Genomic DNA, 22,412 nt, shown 5'->3' with positions numbered 1-22,412 from the left:
CCGGTTTATATAGACACCGGAGAGGACTAGGGTTACACAGAGTCGGTTACAATGGGAGGAGATCTTCATATCGTATCGCCAAGCTTGCCTTCCACGCCAAGGAAAGTCCCATACGGACATGGGACGGAGTCTTCAATCTTGTATCTTCATTGTCCGGGAGTCCGGCCAAAGGTCTTAGTCCGGCCATCCGGACACCCCCTAATCCGGGACTCCCTCAGTAGCCCCTGAACCAGGCTTCAATGACGACGAGTCCGGTGCGCAAGTTGTCTTCAGCATTGCAAGGCGGGTTCCTCCTCCGAATATTCCATAGAAGATGTTGAACACCAGGGTAGTGTCCGGCTCTGCAAAATAAGTTCCCTATTCCACCGTAGAGAGAATAATATTTGCATCAATCGGATCTGCTGACGTATTCCGCAGCGTGACATCATGCCACGACCAGGCTTTCATTCGTTTTACCATTCCACCTTAGCGCATTTATCGAGGTGGTTTCCTTGGCACGTCTTGTCAAACAGAGATCGTGTCCCCTTATTCAGGGATTCTCATCAATATGGGCGTGGGTAACCCAACCGTGACTTAGGTATGACTCCCCAAATGAAAGCGAGTCTCAAACGGTCACGGGGAGGGCTCTTGGTATTCACCTCCTTTATAAAGGAACCAAGGCCCGGCTCCCTTCTTCTCAAACCAATCAAATCCGCCCCTCGCCTCGAGTTCCAACACCCAAAGCTCTAGTTTTAGGCGCTTCGGACCTTCGAAGATGTCCGGCTCCGACCTTCAAGGCTGGTGGATGCCTTCCTCCATTACGGAAGAAGATGTGAGAAAGTTAAGAGATGCCAGGTATCTAACCGGCGAAATTTCGCTTAGACTGCCTACTCAAGGGAAAGCTGTTCCCGCTCCCCAGCCCGGTGAAAGCGTGGTGTTCGCATCTCACTTCCTTCGGGGGCTAGGCTTCCCGATCGATCCCTTTGTAAGGGGGATTATGTTTTACTACGGGCTAGAGATCCACGACCTAGCTCCGGAGTCCATCCTCCAGATCTCATCATTCATTGTCGTGTGCGAAGCCTTCCTCCATATCATCCCTCACTTCGGATTGTGGCTAAAAACTTTCAAAGTGGAACCGAAAATGATCAAGGGGCTATAATAAGCAAGATGGATGATGCTCCATGGCCCGAAGGCTCCTTCCAAGAGGTGCTCAGCTTATGGCAACGGGACTAGTTTTACATCACAGCCCCTAGGGGCACCACATGGGTGGCACCACCTACTTTTCGCTCGGGTCCCCCACCACGGCTGGCATCATGGGTTAATGAAGGACTTATCTGGGGGCCGCCCAAAGACGTGCCCTTGCTGCAGGGTCATATTCGAGATCTTCTGGAAAGAGATATCAATTTGACTGTAGTGGCGCAAGTCATGGTGATTCGCCGCACACTGCCCTGCAAACGTCGACCTCTCCGCCTGTGGGATTTCAATCCGAAGGGACCACGAGTCCTACAACATTTCATGGGAATGACACCCATGGAGATGTACAAATCGTTCTTCGAATCACAAGCAAGGTGTCCGGATTTGTCCGAGGACGCAGGTCTGAGCTGCAATCACCCGGATGCTAAAGTAAGTAGCCCCGTATTTGGATACACCATCCATATTTTTATCAAATATACCCTTTAGCAGAGTTTTCCTTTGAACAGGAGTGGATGGCGAAGGCAAAGCTTATCAGGTGTCCAGCCCCCCTGCCCAAAACTAAATCCAGGCAAACGTCGGGCCGGGTCGGGTTCGGGCCGAGCGTGACAAAGCCCGGAGAGAAATTCCCAAGCCTGAGCCCGGCCCGGCCCGGCCCGAAGTACATGAATAGTGACACTTTTTAATTAAATTAATCATTTTCGAGATATTATATTAATTTATTACACCTATATTTCAAATAAAATAGGTTTTTTTTATATATTTTGGGCTTTATTCGGGCTTTCGGGCCGGGCTTCGGGTCAGAAAATGGAGCCCGAGCCCGGCCCGAATGTCGGGCTTCGGGTTTGGGCCGACGGGCCGGGTTGTCCATGACCGGGTCTACCCGAAACCGTGCCGAATCCCATGCTGACCAGGATGCTGGAGGTCGCGTCCGTTGGCGGAAGGTGAAGGGGGGACCCAAGTAGCTACCGCCTCAACAAAGGACGCCGTTAGGAAGGGAAGAATCGAAAATTCTCCTGACCAGGGAAAGAAAAGGACTGCCTCTAAAGACCCGGAGGTGATAACCTCAAAATGGGGAAAGAAATCTTCGTCAGAGGGTTCAGCACCGGAGAATGCCCCAGCCGAATCGCCCCCTAAAGGGGACCCGCTCTCCCCCGAGACATAAGTGAAGGGAGGGGTTCCATAATGAATCACACTCATGTTTTATTCCTGAGGGAAATGACCGAAACATTATCTTGCAGTTCGGATCTCAACCCTTCTCAGCAGAGCTCATCTTCAGGGGATCTTCGTCTAGAGATGATAGAGAGCGAAACACCTCCCCTTGTTCCCCCGTCTCACGAGGCTGGCGACCCCGAGGTATCGTCCCGGAGGGTTTTTTCAAGTCCGGACCCTGGAAAAGGTCGTCAGACTAGTCCGGCACCCTCTTCCGCGCCGGCGGAGGGACTGAAGGATCTGCTTGGTAGGGCGTCCATCTCAGAAGAACACCGTATGTTGATGGATACGGTGATTGGAAGGATTTCATCCGCGGAAAGCGGATTGTACGAAGCTGCCAGGAGTTTACTTACAGGTTTTGAGGTACGTAGAAATGTGTGCCTTTAGGCAGAGCCGCATATTAAATGTGCCCTGTATGAATAGTAGCCCCTGAGACTCTGTGTGTTGTCATGAGTGACGGAGCACAGAGGATCATAACACCAGGTATAATATGTTGCCTATTCCATGAAGGTGGCGAGGCGTTCGGTGGCTAGCCGGACTGATGAATCTGCCGAACTAAGGCGGCAACTTGACGTAGCAGATGCCGACATCGCACTTGTAAATAAGCGGCTAGATGAGGCTCAAGGTATATTCAAAAGACACCCAGTGATAGGAGCTTGATGCTCGGGCCTTACATGTATATACTTTATGTAGATCGTGCTGCTGCCGTGGAGAACCTTCGGGCGGAACTTGCCCGAGCCAAGGAGCAAGCAAGGAAAAGTGATGTGGTTGCCGTTGAAGCGGTTGAAGAGCTAAAAGCCAAACAGGCTGCTCACTACCAGAGCAAGAAGGAAATAGCCGAGATGGCCATAAAATTGAAGGATGCTACCGACCGCTGTAAATTTCTTGAACAAGAAGATAGGGCGGCTCAGAAGGACCTTGAAAAGATCACTGCCGAAGCCAAGGATACTCGCTCTGCCATGAGAGCGATGAAGGAGGAGCTGCGTCAGGCCGAAGATATCACGGCTGGAAAGCCTTATATGCTGCAGATGAAGTTCGGAGACCCCAAGTATGTTCCATTAGACCGGCAGTGGAGTGCGGAAAACGCTTACCTGGATTTGGCAGCAAGTGCGGCGGATGCGACGGAACACTTCCGCAGCCGAGGTGATCATTAATTGGAAGAGCCTTTTTGGTCGCAGTACCACAATCCAGAACGCCCACTGTCAGTATCCGACCGTTTAGCCGCCTGGGCGGAGCTGAACAGGTTATCCGGACTCGCCATGAGATATGTTGCGAGTCGTCTGTGGCCGGAGAAGTCGGAGCCGAAGAGTTATTTTGGCTTGGTGCAGTAGTTCCTTGGTTCGGTGCCGCATGCTGATGCAATGAAGAGGTCGGCGTGCATAGAGGGCGCACAGATGGCTCTTGCCCGTGTCAAAACATACTGGGCAGATATGAAGGCCAGTATTGTTGCGTCCCAGGATTCGGACGAAAGCCTAGTACCTGCCAAGCACTATTTTGAGGAAGTTCTTCTTGGCGCTCGTATAATAGAGTCGGAGTCCTCGAAGGATGTTGTGTTCGAATAGCTTATACTATTTGTGAAATGAATTTTGTTTTTATGAAAAAAGCTTTTTATACTTGTGCTTGCAAGATCATGATGCCTCCTGTGCGGCCGTTTAATGTATATATTTGTGTATAACCTGAAAGATGGCAGTCGTTGGCTTCAGCCCCCACGCATAGAATGCGGGGGTATTCACAAAAAAGGCGCCTTTTCACACTTAATCCAACGTCTTGGTCCTATAAAGGAGGTGGTGGCGCGGCAAACTAGGCAACCGGACTATAATGCTTTATCACTTTCACTTAGCCATAGGAGTTTGAAAGTGGGGCTACTGAATAGCCCCTAGGGGCATCGCGCTCGCCCGAATTCGGGGCGTGAGTGTGCCTGACCGGGAAGCGGCCCTTTGTTAATGCGGGGGAATCCTAAAGATTCTAAAAGTCATCGAGTGGTTGACCAGTCTCTCGCTATATCATGACAGTCAGTTTTCGGCTTTCTCTACTGAGGTGCTCACCTGGCCGAACCGGGGCACAATCGCAGTAGTTCTCCTGGTGCCGCATTAGCCGATATAACGGAACGTAAGGCAGCAAAACACAGGAGCCGGGCAAACCCAACATTTGACCAAAGACATGATTCTGAGCTGATGCATATAGGGCCAAACTCGCGACGCCGAACACTCCCTAAGGTATTCGGTCTTTATGGAGACGGGCCAAAATAGAGCCCTTGGTAAAAAAGCCCCTAGTGTCCAGGTGCGTGCAAAAATTCTAGCGTGGCCACATGCCAAGACGCTAGCCTCCTCCTCGGCTATAGAGAAAGCCGGGGGATGTTATCAACAAGAGACAGTAAAAAGGTTTACGCAGGGTCTTAATCTGAAAAGAATCCTTGAATGGGTCCCTGCTGCACGTCTGCACCTGTGTCTCCGTTTTGCCGTATCCTGGACGGGCGTAGCACGATGTTCGTCTGCGAAAGAGAGGAACTTAGTAAAAAATAAGCGTGCGAGAAATCGAAATAAATAAAATATAGTTGGAGCAAGAGTTGGGCCGTATTGTCTCCGGGCATGAGCACACGGAGCCCCTTGCATGCGGGTATGCGGCTATTAAGCATGTTGACGCCGGACTCGTCGAGCCGTGTCTGGGATAGTAGGGCTGGATTTGTGGGCGGCTGTCTAGGCAGCCGCACCCTTGCCCGTACTTTGGGGGTCAATTTATGTTCCCCTATAATGAAATGATGCCCTTTGGGCCGGGCATTTTGAGTGTAAGGGATGCGTAATGCGGTATTGCGTTAAAGCGGGCGAAAGCTTCGCGTCCCAGTAGTGCTTGATAGCGACTTACGAATGGGGCGATGTGGAATGTTAGCTTTTCGCTTCGGAAGTTGTCGGGTTATCCGAACGTGACTTCTAACGTAAGGGAACCCATACTTGGGGTATCCGGGCCTGGCGTTACTCCTTGAAAGGAAGTGTTGCCAAGGTGTATTATAACTGGGTTTACTCCGAGTTTGCGAACTGTGTCCTGATATAATAGGTTCAAGTCGCTGCCGCCGTCCATAAGGGCGTTTGTAAATTGGAGTCCGTTAATAATTGGATTTACGACCAAGGCAGTCCAGCCTGCGTTCTGGTCTCCTCTGGAGTAATCCTGATGATCGAAGGTGATTGGTTGTAACAACCAGTGGGGTTGCTCCTCCGGAGCTGGCTGTACGACGCGTGTCTTTGTAGGTGCCGTTCTGCTCTTCCCTTTTATCACATGAAGTAGATTTACTGTCTTGACTTCTTGTGGGAACTTCTTTTGTTCTTCGGTGCTCTGCTTGTGGGGTGCATCGTCATCTTCGCTTGGTGTGTTGAGCCCCTTGTGTTCGGCGTTGAGCTTGCCAGACTGCTTAAAGACCCAACAATCTCTGTGGGTATGGTTTGCAGGTCTCCCCGGAGTGCTGTGGATTTGACATATTTTGTCCAAAATTTTGGTGAGGTTGGATAGCTCGTCCCTATCGTCTTTGCGGGTGGCTTTTTCTGATTTTGCCGAGAGCTGTTGAATCCGGCGTTTACTGCTGTGCTCATTGGGTTGTTGTCCTTTATCCGGCGCGGTTCTTTGTTATGGCGCGGCTTCCCGTTCCCATCTCTGGGTTCGGACGTATTCGGGTCGCTGGTGCTGCTTCTTGCCAACCAGCTATCCTCTCCCGCACAAAAGCGGGTCATGAGGCTTGTTAACGCGGCCATTATTCACGGCTTTTCTTGGCCGAGGTGTCTGACGAGCCATTCATCTCGGACGCTATGTTTGAAAGCTGCCAGGGCCTCTGCGTCCGGACAGTCGACTATTTGATTCTTTTTGATAAGGAATCTGTTCCAGAGCTTCCGGGCTGCTGAGTTATATGACTCAGATCATCTGCATCGGGGGTCGGACATATGTCCCTTGAAAATTTGCCCGGAAAGCATCTCAAGCACTTCCCAACTTCCCATGGTGTTTTCAGGAAGGCTTTTAAGCCAATGTCGGGCTGGCCCTTTGAGCTTAAGGGGTAAGTATTTTATGGCGTGGAGGTCGTCTCCTCTGGCCATGTGTATGTGGAGGATCTAGTCCTCGATCCAGACTCCAGGGTCTGCTGTTCCGTCGTATGCTTCTATGTTCACTGGTTTGAATCCGGCTGGGAATTCATGGTCCAGCACCTCATCGGTAAAACATAGGGGGTGTGCGGCGCCCCTGTATTTAGGCGTGTCGTGATGTTCGGGTATTTGTTGCATTGCATTACTCCCTGGAGCTTGCTTTCTTAGCCTATAGATGGATCTGGTTGGGCCAGTTTTCTGATGCGAATTCTTAGACGGATCGCGCGCCATATTGAGTGCGGCGTCCTTTGATGCATGAGGTTGATCGTAGGGTCGTCTATCCGACCTTGTGGCTTCCTTATTTTTTGACTGTGGGGGCTTTATGGCCTCTTCATCAAATTCTGGTAGTAGTTTCCGCTTCAGATAGCTCTTTGTGTGGCGACTACTGCCGTACTTGTGTGCCGTATTGAGTACTTTGCCCCATCTGATCCTGAGTGCATCTTTTGCTGCAATGAGCCTCCGCTTCTGCTTTCTCAGGATACGTGCAGTGGCAACGAGCCTTTGATGGAGGTTCTGATGTTCCAGCAATTTGTCTGGCGTGAGGTCGTCCGGGCTATTATCTTTCCCGGGAGTTGGTTGTTCTGATTGTCCGCCCTGTTTGGACGGATGCTCAACGCATGTTCGTCGTCCGTTGATTCACCCTGCTCTATGGCTGGGTCTTTGTCGAGGTGGGGCTTGGCCTTGCGCTTACGCCGCCGCTTTGATTGTTTTTCGGGGGAGCGATCCCTAGCCGCATCCTTTTGGTCCTCGTTGTCATTTTTGTTGTATGTGTCCACCATGCATACATCGTATGATGAGGTGGCCTTCCGGCGCCCTATAGGTGCTGGTTCCTGATCGTCTCCTTTATCGGCGTCCATACCGTTGATATCTTCGGAGTCGAAATCGAGCATGTCAGTTAGATCATCGATAGTGGCTATCAAGTGGGTGGTGGGTGGGGTTCGAACTTCGTCGTCCGCATCCCAACCACCCCGACCGTAGTCCGGCCGGGGTTCTTTTGACAAAGAGAGAGACTTTAGCGAATTTAGGATATCACCAAAGAGCGGGTGCTGAAAGACGTCCGCGGCGGTGAACTCCATGATCGGAGCCCAATCGGGTTCGATCGAAAGGGGTGCGGAATATTCAGAGTCCGGAACAGAATCCGGCACCTTGGAGTCACGGGCCTTGCAAAGGACTAGGCTGGTATTCGGCTCTATTGCCGCAGAGATTGCGACTCCTGGGGCGGCGTCCAACCGTCCGTCCCGGGCTAGCGCAGTCGGCTCCGAGCTAATGGTCGGAGTGAACACCTGAGCGGCACTCTGGGTGTTGTCCGGCGGCAGAGCTAGATCATGCCCGTCGAGACAGTGTGGCGCGCCCGGTCGTGGCTCGAATCCGTCGAAGATCAGGTCCCCGTGGATGTCGGCCGTGTAGTTTAAGCTTCCAAACCTGACCTGATGGTCAGGGGCGTAGCTTTCGATCTGCTCCAGATGGCCAAACGAGTTGGCCTGCAGTGTGAAGCCGCCGAATATGAAGATCTGTCCGGGGAGAAAAGTCTCATCCCGGACCGCATCTCGGTTGACGAGCGAAGAAGCCATCGGGCCTAAAGGCGACGACACAGAGGAACTCTCAATGAAAGCACCAATGTCGGTGTCAAAACCGGCGGATCTCGGGTAGAGGGTCCCGAACTGTGCGTCTAGGTGGATGGTAACAGGAGACAAGGGACACGATGTTTTTACCCAGGTTCGGGCCCTCTCGATGGAGGTAAAACCCTACTCCTGCTTGATTAATATTGATGATATGGGTAGTACAAGAGTAGATCTACCACGAGATCAGAGTGGCTAAACCCTAGAAGCTAGCCTATGGTATGATTGTTGTTCGTCCTATGGACTAAAACTCTCCGGTTTATATAGACACCGGAGAGGGCTAGGGTTACACAGAGTCGGTTACAATGGGAGGAGATCTTCATATCGTATCGCCAAGCTTGCCTTACACGCTAAGGAAAGTCCCATCCGGACACGGGACGGAGTCTTCAATCTTGTATCTTCATAGTCCGGGAGTCCCGCCAAAGGTCTTAGTACGGCCATCCGGACACCCCCTAATCCGGGACTCCCTCACTCGGCGTCCTCCCCACCATCAAGCTCTGGGAGGAGTTCTTCTACTCCAAGCTCGGCACCGTCGTCAAGAGCATGCTAGCCCAGTGCGGCGCCTTCATCGCGGTGCGGAGGCCGGCGGCCGACAACCCCTTTCCGCCTATCGCGCTGATCCAGTCAGTGAAGATGTGGCAACAGTCCTACTTCTATGTGAAGAGCATCTTCCCGCAGGGTGACTGGGTCAACCTGCCGGCTTATGTAGCCGGCCCGCCGACTGGTCCTATTGGGCCAGGTCGCTGTCGCCTTCTGGAGCCGCTGCCGTCGTGAGGCTCCGGGTGTTGATTAGGTCGGAGGGCCTGACCGGGCCCGACTTGCTCACCGCCTTCGTGGCGCGTCGAGTGCTTCCGCTCCAGGGCCAGCCTCACCTGATCTGTCAGATGAGTGGGCACCTCGACCCCAGCCGGCTATGCACCAAGGATATGCCTCATGACGAGGTAGCTCACATGGTGAACTACCTTGCCAACTGCATGCTTACGGCAGAGTGGCAGTTCGGCAAGGAGCCGTACTCACGTACCAACCCCCCGCGTACGGTGAATTTATTTTTCTTCTCTTTTCCTTCTGTTGCCAACCTCTTTTTGGCCGATTTGACCAATTCGGTTTATCTCAATAGAGCCCCCTCCTCCAGCCGGCGGCCGGCGCCGCGGGGCCGGAGCGCGAATATCTCCCCGGCCGAACGGAGAGCGACTTGGACGACCCCGACTTGGGGGAGGCCGCCTTGGACGACGACACCGTGGGAGGAGGCAGCAAAGCAGGCGGCTCTGGACTCGGAGCCGGCCTCGGAGATTGGCCGGATGATGATGAGGGGTGGGTCGCCCTGCGCCGCCAGCCGGCGTCTAACCAGCTCGGCGGGAGCTCAGCTGCCGCGCCGGCCCCCCGAGGCGGCGCGCCGAAGCGCCAGGCCATGTCGAACCTATTCGGCAGCCGGCCCAAGAAGCCCAAGGGCTCGCCTGCGACGAACAAATAGGAGGAAGCGGCCGCGAAGGCCATCCGCTTCTGCAAGGTGGTGAAGGAGCCGCACACGGTTTCTGCGTAAGTGCCGACTCCCTCACGTGTTCTTTCTTTCCTCTTGTTATTTTCTTCTGATTTTTCTTGGTCTTTGCCTTGGACACAGGGCTCCGCTCCCTCTTGAGCGGACCACTGCCGCCTCCATGGTTGGAGCGGCAAGCGGCTCCACCAGCGCCCGCCGCGTGGACCCTCACGCCGAGCTTCAGGCGGCTATGGAGCGGAACACGTGGGAGGCGCGGGAGGAGCGGGAGGTGGAGCAGCAGAAGGCGGCTGCCGCCAAGGCGGCACCGGAGGCGGTGAAGGAGACGACGAGGGCGCAGGCCGACGCGGCGGCCAAGGCCTAAGAAGAAGCCGCGGCCGCGGCACAGGCGCAAGAGGCTTTGCGCAATCAGTCTCCGCAGCTCATGGTCCCCCTCTGCTCCGTGGCGCCCGAGATCCCGATGGTGCCGCCTGAGGGAGCCAGCGGCAACCAACCGACGATGGAGAGGGAGGAGGGTGGCTCCGAAATCACCGACTGGGGTGGACCAAGGCAGCCAGCCCGGCGCGACTCCTGTGCCTCCGACTGGAGGCAAGCCGACTATAGGGGCGGACCTTGTGGTCCAGCCCTCCGCGCGTCAGCACGCGGAGAAGGCAACCTCGGCGCCGGACCCACAAAAGGCAGCGGGCTCGAGCTCATCGGCCCAGGATCTGGAGACGGCAAGCGTTAGCTCGCCGGGGTGGATGCCGGGTGGCGGGACGGCCGTGCTGAACGCGGCAGCACAAGATGTCCGGAACCGGCTTCAGTCCCAGGCCGCCATGCTGAAGTAGTACAACCAAGAGTTCCTGGCGACGCGGTCAGCCATCCGGGTAAGCGTCTCACTTTTTTCTTTTGCTTCTTGATCTCGAATTCTTCCGTGGGGGCGCGTCAGCGCACCCACTGGGTGTAGTCCCCGAGTTCCGAGTCGGCTGCTGAGCAGGTGGCTTGGAAGTTCCTAGCAGGCCTCGGGTGCTAACTTGTTTTTGTTTGTTTGCCCATCCCTTTTTGCAGGACTATCACAACCTCCGTGCGGCTGCCTTCAACTCCCACACCCGGGAGCTGACTCAGAAGACTGCCGACCTGTCGAAGAGCCGGAGTAAGTGCTCCATCCTCTGTCTCTCATGGGGGCGCGTCAGCGCACCCACTAGGTGTTTTCCCCGAGATTCGAGCCGACTACTGAGCAGTCGGGCCGGATCTTTCCTGGCGACCTCTTTCTTATTGTTTTCTTCTTCTTTGCCGTTTTTGTTGAGGCCAACGCTAACCTGCGACAGCAACTGGGCGAGGCCCAGACCGCCCTGCGTGCCAAGGAGGTTGAATGCAACGCGTTGGTTAAGGAGCGCGACCGCTTGACCAAGAAGTTGGCCGACCAGGAGGAGAGCCACAAGGTGGCCCTGAAGGCGGTGAAGGACAGCAAGGCCACCCTCCAAGCCGAGTACGAGACCGAGGAGGCAAACTGGGCCGAGTCGAGGCAGGCGCTGAGCGAGGGCTACAGCCAGATCGAAGACCTGGTCGACGGTAAGCCGCCTTCCTCTTCGTCCATTTCTTGCCACCTTCTGCCTGGTCCAACTTCTGACTTTGTATTTTTCTCTTTTCCTTTCTCTTTTGCGCAAAGTACTTCCCCGGCTATTCTGTTGCCGCCAGCCAGGCAATCGAAGCCCATCGCAACGCGCTGAGGCAGGCTGGCGCTAAGATTGGGCCGGATGCTCGTCGGACGTTTGAGGAGTAGCTCCTGGCCATCCAAGCCCATCTTCAGCCGGCTCATCGCATGCTCTGCCGCCTTCAGCGCACTGAAGCCCAAGTGTTGTCTGCCCTGTGGCCCGGCGAAGTGATTCGTCGCACCCCCAGTCGAACTGCCGACTGGCTAGAGGTGGCGCTTGGTCGCTTCAAGGCCGGGAAGGCTTCTGCAGCTCGGGCAGGTGCTAGGCGGGCACTGGAGTTTGTCCGAGCCTGGTATCCTGGGCTGAACTTGGCCTAGCTAGCTACATGGAGGCAGGAGGCCAACGAGGAGCTGGAGTCGGTGTGGTCGGCCATCAACCAGCGCGCCTTGGTGATCGCGGAGTACACCGACACTAGCGCCTTTGTCCATGAGGTGAACGGCGACGGTGTTGCTCTGCCGGAGGAGTGGTTCGGGCTGAATCTGACACATGGTGAAGACTCGGCGGAGGAGATTGACTCCAACGACGAGGGCGAGGAAGAGGAGGACAAGGACGATGGAGATGTTGTGCCGGATGGTGGAGGAGCTGACTAACCTCAACTTGACCGTGCCTCCAGCAATGAAGCACGCGCGAGCGCGCCGCCTGCCGCTGGTGATGATGAAGCCGAGACCCGCCAGCTGGCTACTCCTCCAGCCAGCGCTGCCGCCTCCACGGACCTGCCCAACTCGCCCGCTGCACCCTTAGCCTGAGCTGCAATCTTTATCTTTGCTTTCCTATTTGTTTACTTTTTGAATGATATTCGTTAAATTCGCGCAGTTCCACCCACTTGGGGTGTATTCAGACTAAGTTGGATGCTGGCCCTTCGAAGGCTATTTTGTGTAAATATAATCTTGTGTGCTTTCGACTTTCGACTGTGCTTGCTTTTCATCTTTTTCGGTTGTTTCCTTTGCTGCCCTCCCTTGGTCGCCGCCTTCCCAGCCGGATAGCTGCTCTGCAGTCTGTGGCTGGGAAAGTACTTGGCCGTGTGGGAGGGCAAGTACTTTAGCTTTCTTAGATTGTAGCAAGGTGAGTGGGAAGCCGGTTTGTGTTTATGTAACCCCGTTGGTCCTTAGCCGTTTTTTGTGTGGTCATCTTTTCCTGCCTTTAGCTCTTACCAGTCGGACAGTCGATTCTGCGAGCTGTGACTTTTGGCAAGAGAGGGCTTAGATGCCGACACACTACTTGTCTGACTGCAGGCGGAACTTAGCATAGTTCAAGGCGGTAAGTCCCCGAGACGACTAGTCGAACCCGGTGCCGGACAGAAAAACAAATGTGATAGCACATTCATAGGCATGATACTCATCATATAAGTAAAAGAGGGTAGTCCCCGAGTGCTCCTCGGGGAGCCCGATGTCTTGTACTTAATACAAAAGATAGCATGGTACATACTGCGTTTAACTGTAAAATCTTTGGAGGAGATTGGCATTCCATGGTCGTTCCGACTCCTTGCTGGAATCATCTCTCTTGCATGCCTTGGGCTTCTGTGCGTCGATCAGGTAGTAGGAGTCATTGCCCAAGGCCTTGCTGGTGACGAAGGGGCCTTCCCAAGGGGTTGAGAGCTTGTGTTGGCCAGCTGTTTGCTGGATCAGCTGGAGCACAAGATCGCCCTCTTGGAAGGATCTTGGCTTGGCCTTCCGGTTGTGGTAGCGGCACAAACCCTACTGGTAGATGGCGGATCGGCTGAGTACTAACAGTCAGCCCTCTTCCAGCAGGTCGATGTCGTCTTCTCGCGCTTCCTTGGCCTCCGCTTCTGTCTACATGGTGACTCGAGGTGAGTCAAATCGATGTCAGTTGGGATGACAGCCTCGGCACCATATACAAGGAAGAAAGGAGTGAAGCCGGTTGACTTGTTTGGGATGGTACGCAAGCTCCAGAGGATGGCCGGCAGCTCCTCGAGCCAGCAGCCGGCCGAGCGCTTCAGAGGTACGACCAGTCGGGGCTTGATGCCAGACAAGATGAGGCCATTTGCTCGCTCGACTTGGTCGTTTGACTGCGGGTGGGCAACGGACACTAAGTCCAGTCGGCTGCCCTGTGTCGTGAGAAACGTGCCAATGCTCCTTTGGCAAAATTCATGCCGTTATCGGTGATGATGCTTTACGGTACATCATACCGGGTGGTGACGTCGGCGATGAATGTCACAACAGTCGGCCCATCAGCTTCTTGATTGGCTTTGCTTCAATCCACTTGGTGAACTTGTCCACGGCGACAAGCAGGTGTGTCATGCTGCCGCGTGCCATCTTGAATGGGCCCACCATGTCTAGCCCCCAGACGGCAAAGGGCCAGGTGAGGGGGATGGTCTTGAGGGCAGAAGCCGGCAAATGTTGCTTGGAGCTAAAAACTTGGCACCCTTTGCAGTGTTTGACCAACTCTTTGGCGTCTTCCAAAGCAGTCGGCAAGAAGAAGCCATGGCGGGAAGATTTGGCGACGACTGATATTGAGGCCGCGTGGTGGCCGCACTCGCCTTGGTGGATATCTTTGAGGATTGCAATGCCCTTCTCTGGCTCGACGTAGCGTTGGAAGACTCCAGTGACACTGCGCCTAACGAGTTCTCTATTCACTATTGTGTATGCTCCGGCTCGATGTTGAACTTGTCTTGCCGAGATCTCATCAGTCGGCATCTCTCTATTTACCAGAAAGTTGAGGATGGGCTGGGCCCATGATGGAGCTGCGACTTCTTCTATTGCCAACACAACTACGACGACCAGGGCGGGTGGGTTGGGTGGTGAAGAGTTGGAGTCGGCCACTGCCTGCTATGTCGTCGTAGTCCCCGGGCCGGCTGCTGCAGTCCCCGGGCCGGGCTCTGAAGCCCCCGAGCCGGGTGCGACTACAACAGTCCCCAAGCCGCCTGTTGAGTTCCCCAAGTCGGATCCGACCGTCTCAGGGTCAGGCGGCACGAAGATGGAGTCAGATTCTGGAGACGGCTTGATAGATGGCTTGAGGAGGTGTTGGAGGGAGACGCCGGTTGGTATAGCTTGCCGGGTGGAGCCGATTCGTGCCAGGGCATCTGCTTGCTCGTTGTCGGCCTGTGGCACATGGAGAAACTCGCACCCTTCAAAGTATCCATTGATATGCTGGACGAGGAAACGGTAGCTCACCATGTTCGCATCCTTGGCGTCCCAATCGCCAGATGATTGCTGGATCACCAAGTCCGAATTGCCATAGCACATGATCCGGCGGATGCCGAGTTCTTTGGCCAGCCGCAGACCATGTATGAGCGCCTCGTATTCGGCCACGTTGTTGGAGGCGGCAAAATGGATTTGCAATGTGTATTTGAGCTTGTCGCCCTTGGGAGAGGTGAGGACGATGCTGGCTCCCAAGCCGGTGCGCATCTTAGATCCGTTGAAGTGCATCCGCCAAAGAGTGGAGTCGGGTGCCGGTGGCAGGTACTTGGTCTTGGCCTAGTTGACAAGGAAGTCGGCCAACACTTGGGACTTGATGGCGGTGCACGGCTGGTAGAAGATGGTGTAACGAGCCAGCGCAATGGCCCACTTGGCCACCCGGCCAGATGCATCCTGGCTGCCTATGATCTCGGCAAACGGGGCAGTGCAAATGCCCGTGATGGGGTGCTCTTGGTGGCAAAGTACACGCCATAGCACATCTTCTGCTAGTGGGGGTAATTCTGTTTTGAGGTTGAAAACACTTCGCTCAAATAATACACTGGCCTCTAGACCAGCTGAGCCCGGCCTTCTTCTGGGCACTGAACCACGATGACGGTGTAGACCACCCGGCTGGTTGCGCCAATGTAAAGGAGCATGGGCTCTTTTTCTGTCGGTGCTGCCAGGACAGGTGGCGTGGTCAACATCTTTTTTAACTTGTGAAAGGTTTCATCCGCCTGGTCGTTCCACTCGAAATGAGTGGATTTTCTCATGAGCTGATATAAAGGGAGAGCCTTCTCTCCCAGCCGACTGATGTAGCGGTTGAGCGAAGCCAGGAACCCAGTGAACTTTTGGACATCTTGAAGCCGGGTGGGAATTTCCATCCTCTCTATGGTCTTGATCTTTACCGGGTTGCACTTGATGCCGCATTTAGAGACCAGGAAGCCTAGGAGCTGGCCGGCTGGTATTCAAAACATGCATTTCTTTGGGTTGAGCTTGATCTGAAATCAGCGCAAGTTGTCAAATGTTTCTTTGAGATCTTCCACTAGGGTGCCGCGCTTCTCTGTCTTCACCACAACATCGTCTACGTAGACATTGGCATTTCTGCCGAGTTGCTTGAGAAGGCACTTCTGCATGCAACGTTGAAAAGTGGCACCGGCATTTCTCAAGCCGAATGTCATAGTCAGGTAACAGAAAGCTCCGAATGGTGTGATTAAGGCGGTCTTCAGGTGGTCGGCTGGATCTAGCTTGATCTGATGGTAACCTGAGTAGGTATCCAAGAAAGTCAATAGCTCGCATCCGGCTGTGGAGTCTTTCACTTGGTCAATCCGGGGCAAAGCGAACGGATCTTTGGGGCAAGCTTTGTTGAGGCTGGTATAGTCTATACACATGCGCCACTTCTTGTTCTTCTTCAACATTAGGACCGGAATGAAAAGCCATTCTGGAAAGAATACTTCCATAATGAAGCCGGTTGCCAGAAGCCAGGCTATCTCTTCACCAACAATTCTTCTCTTCTCCTCCGACAGTCGGCGGAGGGGCTGCTTGACAGGTTTTGCATTTGCTCGAACATGTAGCTTGTGCTCGGCGAAATCCGTCGGGACACCCGTCATGTCCTTGGGGGACCATGCAAAGATATCCCGATTCTCACAGAGGAAATCGACGAGCTCTCTTTCCTATTTGCTGTCCAGGTTTGCACCCAGAACAGAAAATCTCTCCGGGTGCTCTGGGTCTAGAGGTATGTTCTTTGTTTCCTTGGCCGGCTGGAAGGAGCCCTGAGCTTCTGACTCCATGGGGTCTGGTGACAGGTCCGGCTACTTGCCGGCCATGGCCACAACCCGGTCAAGGATCTTCTTCTTAGCAGGAATCACGAGGGACTCGGCCAGCTGGCTGCAGCACATGCAGAGGATTTGTTGTAGTCTTCGACTATTGTGATGATGCCCTTGGAGCTCGGCATCTTCATCTTGAGGTAAGCATAGTGGGGCATGATACGTCTCTGTCGTATCTACTTTTCCAAACACTTTTGCCCTTGTTTTGGACTCTAACTTGTATGATTTGAATGGAACTAACCCACACTGACGCTGTTTTCAGCAGAATTGCCATGGTGTTGTTTTATGTGCAGAAAATAAAAGTTCTCGGAACGACCTGAAACTCCACGGAATATCTTAGGATAAATAATAAAAAATCCTCGCCAAAGATGAAGACCAGGGGGCCCACACCCTATCCACGAGGGTGGGGGTGCCCCCCTGGGCGCGCCCCCTACCTCGTGGGCCCCCGGGTGGCCCTCCGACGCCAACTCCAACTCCATATATTGGCTTTCAGGGAGGAAAAAATCAGAGAGAAGAAATCATCACATTTTACGATATGGAGCCACCGCCAAGCCCTAATCTCTCTTGAGAGGGCTGATCTGGAGTCCGTTCGGGGGTCCAGAGAGGGGGATTCGTCGTTGTCGTCATCATCAACCATCCTCCATCACCAATTTCATGATGCTCACCGCCGTGTGTGAGTAATTCCATCGTAGGCTTGCTGGACGGTGATGGGTTGGATGAGATTTATCATGTAATCGAGTTAGTTTTGTTAGGGTTTGATCCCTAGTATCCACTATGTTCTAAGATTGATGTTGCTATGACTTTGCTATGCTTAAAACTTGTCACTAGGGCCCGAGTGCCATGATTTCAGATCTGAACCTATTATGTTTTCATGAATATATGTGAGTTCTTGATCCTATCTTGCAAGTCTATAGTCACCTACTATGTGTTATGATCCGGCAACCCCGAAGTGACAATAATCGGAACCAATCCCGATGATGACCATAGTTTGAGGAGTTCATGTATTCACTATGTGCTAATGCTTTGTTCCGGTTCTCTATTAAAAGGAGACCTTAATATCCCTTAGTTTCCAATAGGACCCCACTGCCACGGGAGGGTAGGACAAAAGATGTCATGCAAGTTCTTTTCCATAAGCACGTATGACTATATTCGGAATACATGCCTACATTACATTGATGAACTAGAGCTAGTTCTGTGTCACCCTATGTTATAACTGTTACATGATGAACCACATCCGGCATAATTATCCATCACTGATCCGGTGCCTACGAGTTTTCCATATACTGGTTCTACTTATTTACTTTTCCGTTGCTACTATTACAATCACTACAAAATACCAAAAACATTACTTTTGTTGTCTTTACCTTTGTTACCGTTACTACCACTATCATATTACTTTGCTACTAAACACTTTGCTGCAGATACTAAGTTTCCAGGTGTGGTTGAATTGACAACTCAGCTGCTAATACTTGAGAATATTCTTTGGATCCCCTTGTGTCGAATCAATAAATTTGGGTTGAATACTCTACCCTCGAAAACTGTTGTGATCCCCTATACTTGTGGGTTATCAAGACCTTTTTCTGGCGCCGTTGCCGGGGAGCATAGCTGAGTCACTTGGGATTTATATCTGCTGGACACTATGAAGAACTTGAAAGACGATCGAACTACTATTTTCCCCTCAACTATGAGGGGAGGTAAGGAACTGCCATCTAGCCTTGCACTAGATTCTCCTTCTGTTATAAGTAAGCTTGCGACACCTAAACCTGCTACTACTATGAATTCTGATATGTCGCATGTTATTGATGATGCCACTTCTGCTATGCATGATACTTATGATGAAACCACTTATATGCTTAATACTACTGTGCCCCTTGGTGAATTTCTAGATGAGCAAATTGCTAGGTCTAGAGAAAGAGAAATTGTTGCACCTGAATACAATGATGAGAGTGATGATGAAAATATGCCTCCTATTTTTGCTTGCCGGGATAGATATGAACTTAAGAGGTTGCTAGTTAAATGGAGTAAAGAATCTTTTAGAGATAGAATGAGACCCGACCCTGCTTTTGCTACTTCACCTATTTGTGTTCCCGATAAGGATTATTATGATTTTTCTGTTGATCCAGATATAACTACTTTGATTGAATATGATCCTTTTTATGGCTATGAATCTGAAACTGTTGTGGCACATCTTACTAAGTTAAATGATATAGCTTCCCTATTTACTAATAATGAGAGATCGCACTACCTTTATTTACTCAAAATATTTCCGTTCTCATTAAAGGGTGATGCTAAGATATGGTTTAATTCTCTGGATCCTGGTTGTGTGCAAAGTCCCCAGGATATGATCTATTACTTTTCTGCTAAATATTTCCCTGCTCATAAGAAACAAGCTGCTTTGAGGGAAATATACAACTTCGTGCAAATTGAAGAAGAGAGTCTCCCACAAGCTTGGGGGAGGCTTCTCAAGTTACTTAATGCTTTACCTGATCATCCTCTTAAGAAACCTGAAATACTTGATATCTTTTATAATGGACTAACCGATGCTTCCAGAGATTACCTGAATAGTTGTGCTGGTTCTCTTTTCAGGGAAAGAACACCGGATGAAGCTGAAATTCTATTGAATAATATGTTGACAAATGAAAATAATTGGGCACCTCCCGAGCCAGCTCCTGAGCCAATTTCTGAGCCAATTATTGAGCCTATTCCTAGACCAAGTCCGAAGAATAGAGGTGTTCTATTTCTCAGTCCCGAAGATATGCAAGAGGCAAAGAAATCAATGGAAGAAAAAGGTAGTAAAGCTGAAGATATTAAGAATTTACCTCATATTGAAGAAATACATGATCTTAATTTACCGCGTGTTGAATAAATAAATTACTTATTTACTGAAGAACCTCCCGATATCCCGACACAGGTAGTAAAGGTAAATTCTCTCTATAGATATGATAAAGCTGAAGTCCCTCCTACTAAAATTGCTATTCAGTGCTTGGATGAGTTTGATAACTTTATGTTTAAGCAAGATGACTTTAATGCTTATTTTGGTAGACAATTAAAACAAGATGCTTATATGATTAAACGCTTGGGTGATTATATGGCTGATAGGTGAACTTAAACTTGTTAGCAAACATGCTTCTATGGTTACCACTCAAGTAGAACAAGTACTTAAAGCTCAGAAAGAAGTGCTTGACGAAATGAATAGTAAGAAAAATGATTATGTTGTTAGAGTGGCTACTAGAACTGGTAGAATGACTCAGAAACCTTTGTATCCTAAAGGCGACCCTAAGAGAATCGAGCAAGATTCTCAGAGAAATGATATTGATGTACCTAGTTCTTCTAAAAGGAAGAAAAAGAAAATGATAGGACTTTGCAAACTTCTAGTGAACCTATTGCTGAGCCACCTGAGAATCCAAATGATATCTCTATTTCTGATGCTAAAACGCAATCAGGTGATGAACATGAACCTAGTGATAATGTTAATAATAATGTTCATGTTAATGTTCAACCTAGTAATGATAATGATGTAGAAGTTGAACCTGGTGTTGATCTTGATAACCCACAATCAAGGAATCAGCGTTATGATAAAAGAGACTTCGTTGCTAAGAAACATGGTAAAGAAAGGGAACCATGGGTTCAGAAACCCAAGCCTTTTCCTCCAAAACCATCCAAGAAAAAGGATGATCAGGATTTTGAGCGCTTTGCTGAAATGATTAGACCCATCTTTTTGCGTATGCGATTAACTGATGTGCTCAAAACAAATCCTTATGCTAAGTATATGAAGGATATTATTACTAATAAAAAAAGATACCTGAAGCTAAAATTTCCACCATGCTTGCTAACTATACTTTTAAGGGTGGAATACCAAAGAAACATGGAGATCCAGGAGTACCTACTATACCATGCTCCATTAAGAGAAATTATGTTAAAACTGCTTTATGTGATCTTGGAGCCGGTGTTAGTGTTATGCCTCTCTCTTTATATCGTAGACTTGACTTGAATAAGTTGACACCTACTGAAATATCTTTGCAAATGGCTGATAAATCAACTGCTATACCTGTCGGTATTTGTGAGGATGTGCCTGTTGTGGTTGCAAAAGTTACTATTTTAACAGACTTTGTTATTCTTGATATTCCCGAGGATGATAGTATGTCTATTATTCTTGGAAGACCTTTCCTTAACACTGCAGGGCCTGTTATTGATTGCAACAAAGGCAATGTCACTTTTCATGTTAATGGCAATGAGCACACGGTACACTTTCCAAGGAAACAACCTCAAGTTTATAGTATCAACTCTATTGGAAAAATTCCATCGATTATATTTGGAGGTTTTGAATTTCCTCTCCCTACTATCAAGAAAAAGTATGATATTCTTATTGTTGGGGATGTCCATATCCCCGTTGAGGTAACATAGTGATATTTGAAATTTCTCCGGTTCCATGTTAATTGGAATGAGATTGTTAACAAGACTTGATCAACCTTGTTAGTGGATTCTTTTTGATGAGCATGAGATGGATGAAACTAGAAGCACAACCTCCCGTACCCTTTTTATATTTTCTGTTATTTGGTAGAAATAAAGTAAAATAGTATTTTTCTGTCTATTTCCTGACTTATCCGTGCAATATAAAAATATCCCGAAAATAGAAGTCCTTAGAATGCCATGCCAATTTAATATGATTTTTTCGGGAATATTTGAGAATTTACTGTGCAAAAATCACCGCGGGGGGAGCTGCCACCTGGCCACGAGGGTGGAGGGTATGCCCTACCCCCCTAGGTGCGCCCCCTGCCTCGTGGGCCCACGGTGGCCCTCCTCCACTTATCCCTGCACCCATCTTCTTCCTCTGCCTCACAAAAACACGAAAAACCAACTCAAGCACGAGTTCCAGCCCCCGTTGCTGTGATTTTCGATCTCCTTGCTCAAAGCACCTCTCGCAAAACTACTTGGGGAGATTGTTCCTTGGTATGTGACTCCTCCATTGGTCCAATTAGTTTTTGTTCTAGTGCTTTATTCATTGCAAATTTGTGCTGCATAGGTGACCATGTTCTTGAGCTTGCATGTCAAATTTATATGGTTCCAAGTAGTTCCAATGCTTTATATAGGCTCTAGGCACTTGTAGGAGTTGTTGCTATCAATTTTATTGACGTTGGTTCACTTTTATTTGAAGTTACTAAGATTTTCAGAAATTTCTCAGAGGAAGCATTATGTTTAGGAGGATGTTCCAAGGTGGCCCTTCAAGGAAGCAAGGTCCCAGGCTTGCAATACGTGATGCTGACGAGGAACCACCAAGAGATGCTCCTGTGAGGCCCTGTGAATGGCCTTCGGAAAATTTTATGAATCAAGTGGGAATCAAAGAAGAATTTAGCGCATATTTTCGCAATGCCGGTCTTGAGGATTTTGAAGCTGACAAATGCCCCCAGTATCATGATCTCACAACTTCATTTGTGAGGAGGTTTGAGTTTTCATCTTCGCGTAATTCTCCTTCAGTCATGTTTGACCTTTATGACAAATCTTATACCATGGACTTAGAAGATTTTACTTCTGCTTGCAAACTTCCATCATGGGGAAGTGTCAGGGATCCCCCTAAATCTGAATATAGAGACTTTCTTGCTAGAATAACTGTGGGGGAATCTAGAGATATAACACAAGCCACTTTAGGGAGTATTCACTTTCCCGCTATACATTATTTTGCTCTCTTCATAGGTAGATGCATAAATGCTAAGGATGAAGCATGTCACATGTGTGTCCCTGATCTCAGCATTCTTAGGAGTGCTGTGTTAGGAGACCAATCTTATCATATGGGAGCCATTGTAGCTCGTAGGTTGCATCAGAATAGACATAACGGAGATTTCTTTGGAGGAATTTATGCAACCCGCTTAGCTAATTTTCTTGAGATAGACATTCGTGAGGGTGATATGGAGTTACCCCCTTCTTATTTAGATTTTTACTCTATGGTTTCCCACCAGTTTGTTGAGAGGACAGAACCACCTCTCCAGTATCGACTAATCTTTAACAAACGTCATGTAGTCCATATTGCTCTTCCTGCTCCTGCCTTCTTTGATTTTCAGACAAAAGGAAGATATATTATTACCAGAGAGGAGGCAGATGAGTATGAGAAAAGAGAGGAGGCAGCTCGACGCTACGCTACAGCTCAGGAGG

Source organism: Triticum aestivum, chromosome 5B (genome assembly GCF_018294505.1).
Source record: "Triticum aestivum cultivar Chinese Spring chromosome 5B, IWGSC CS RefSeq v2.1, whole genome shotgun sequence".
Lineage (NCBI taxonomy): Eukaryota > Viridiplantae > Streptophyta > Magnoliopsida > Poales > Poaceae > Triticum > Triticum aestivum.
This window is presented reverse-complemented; position numbering follows the sequence as displayed.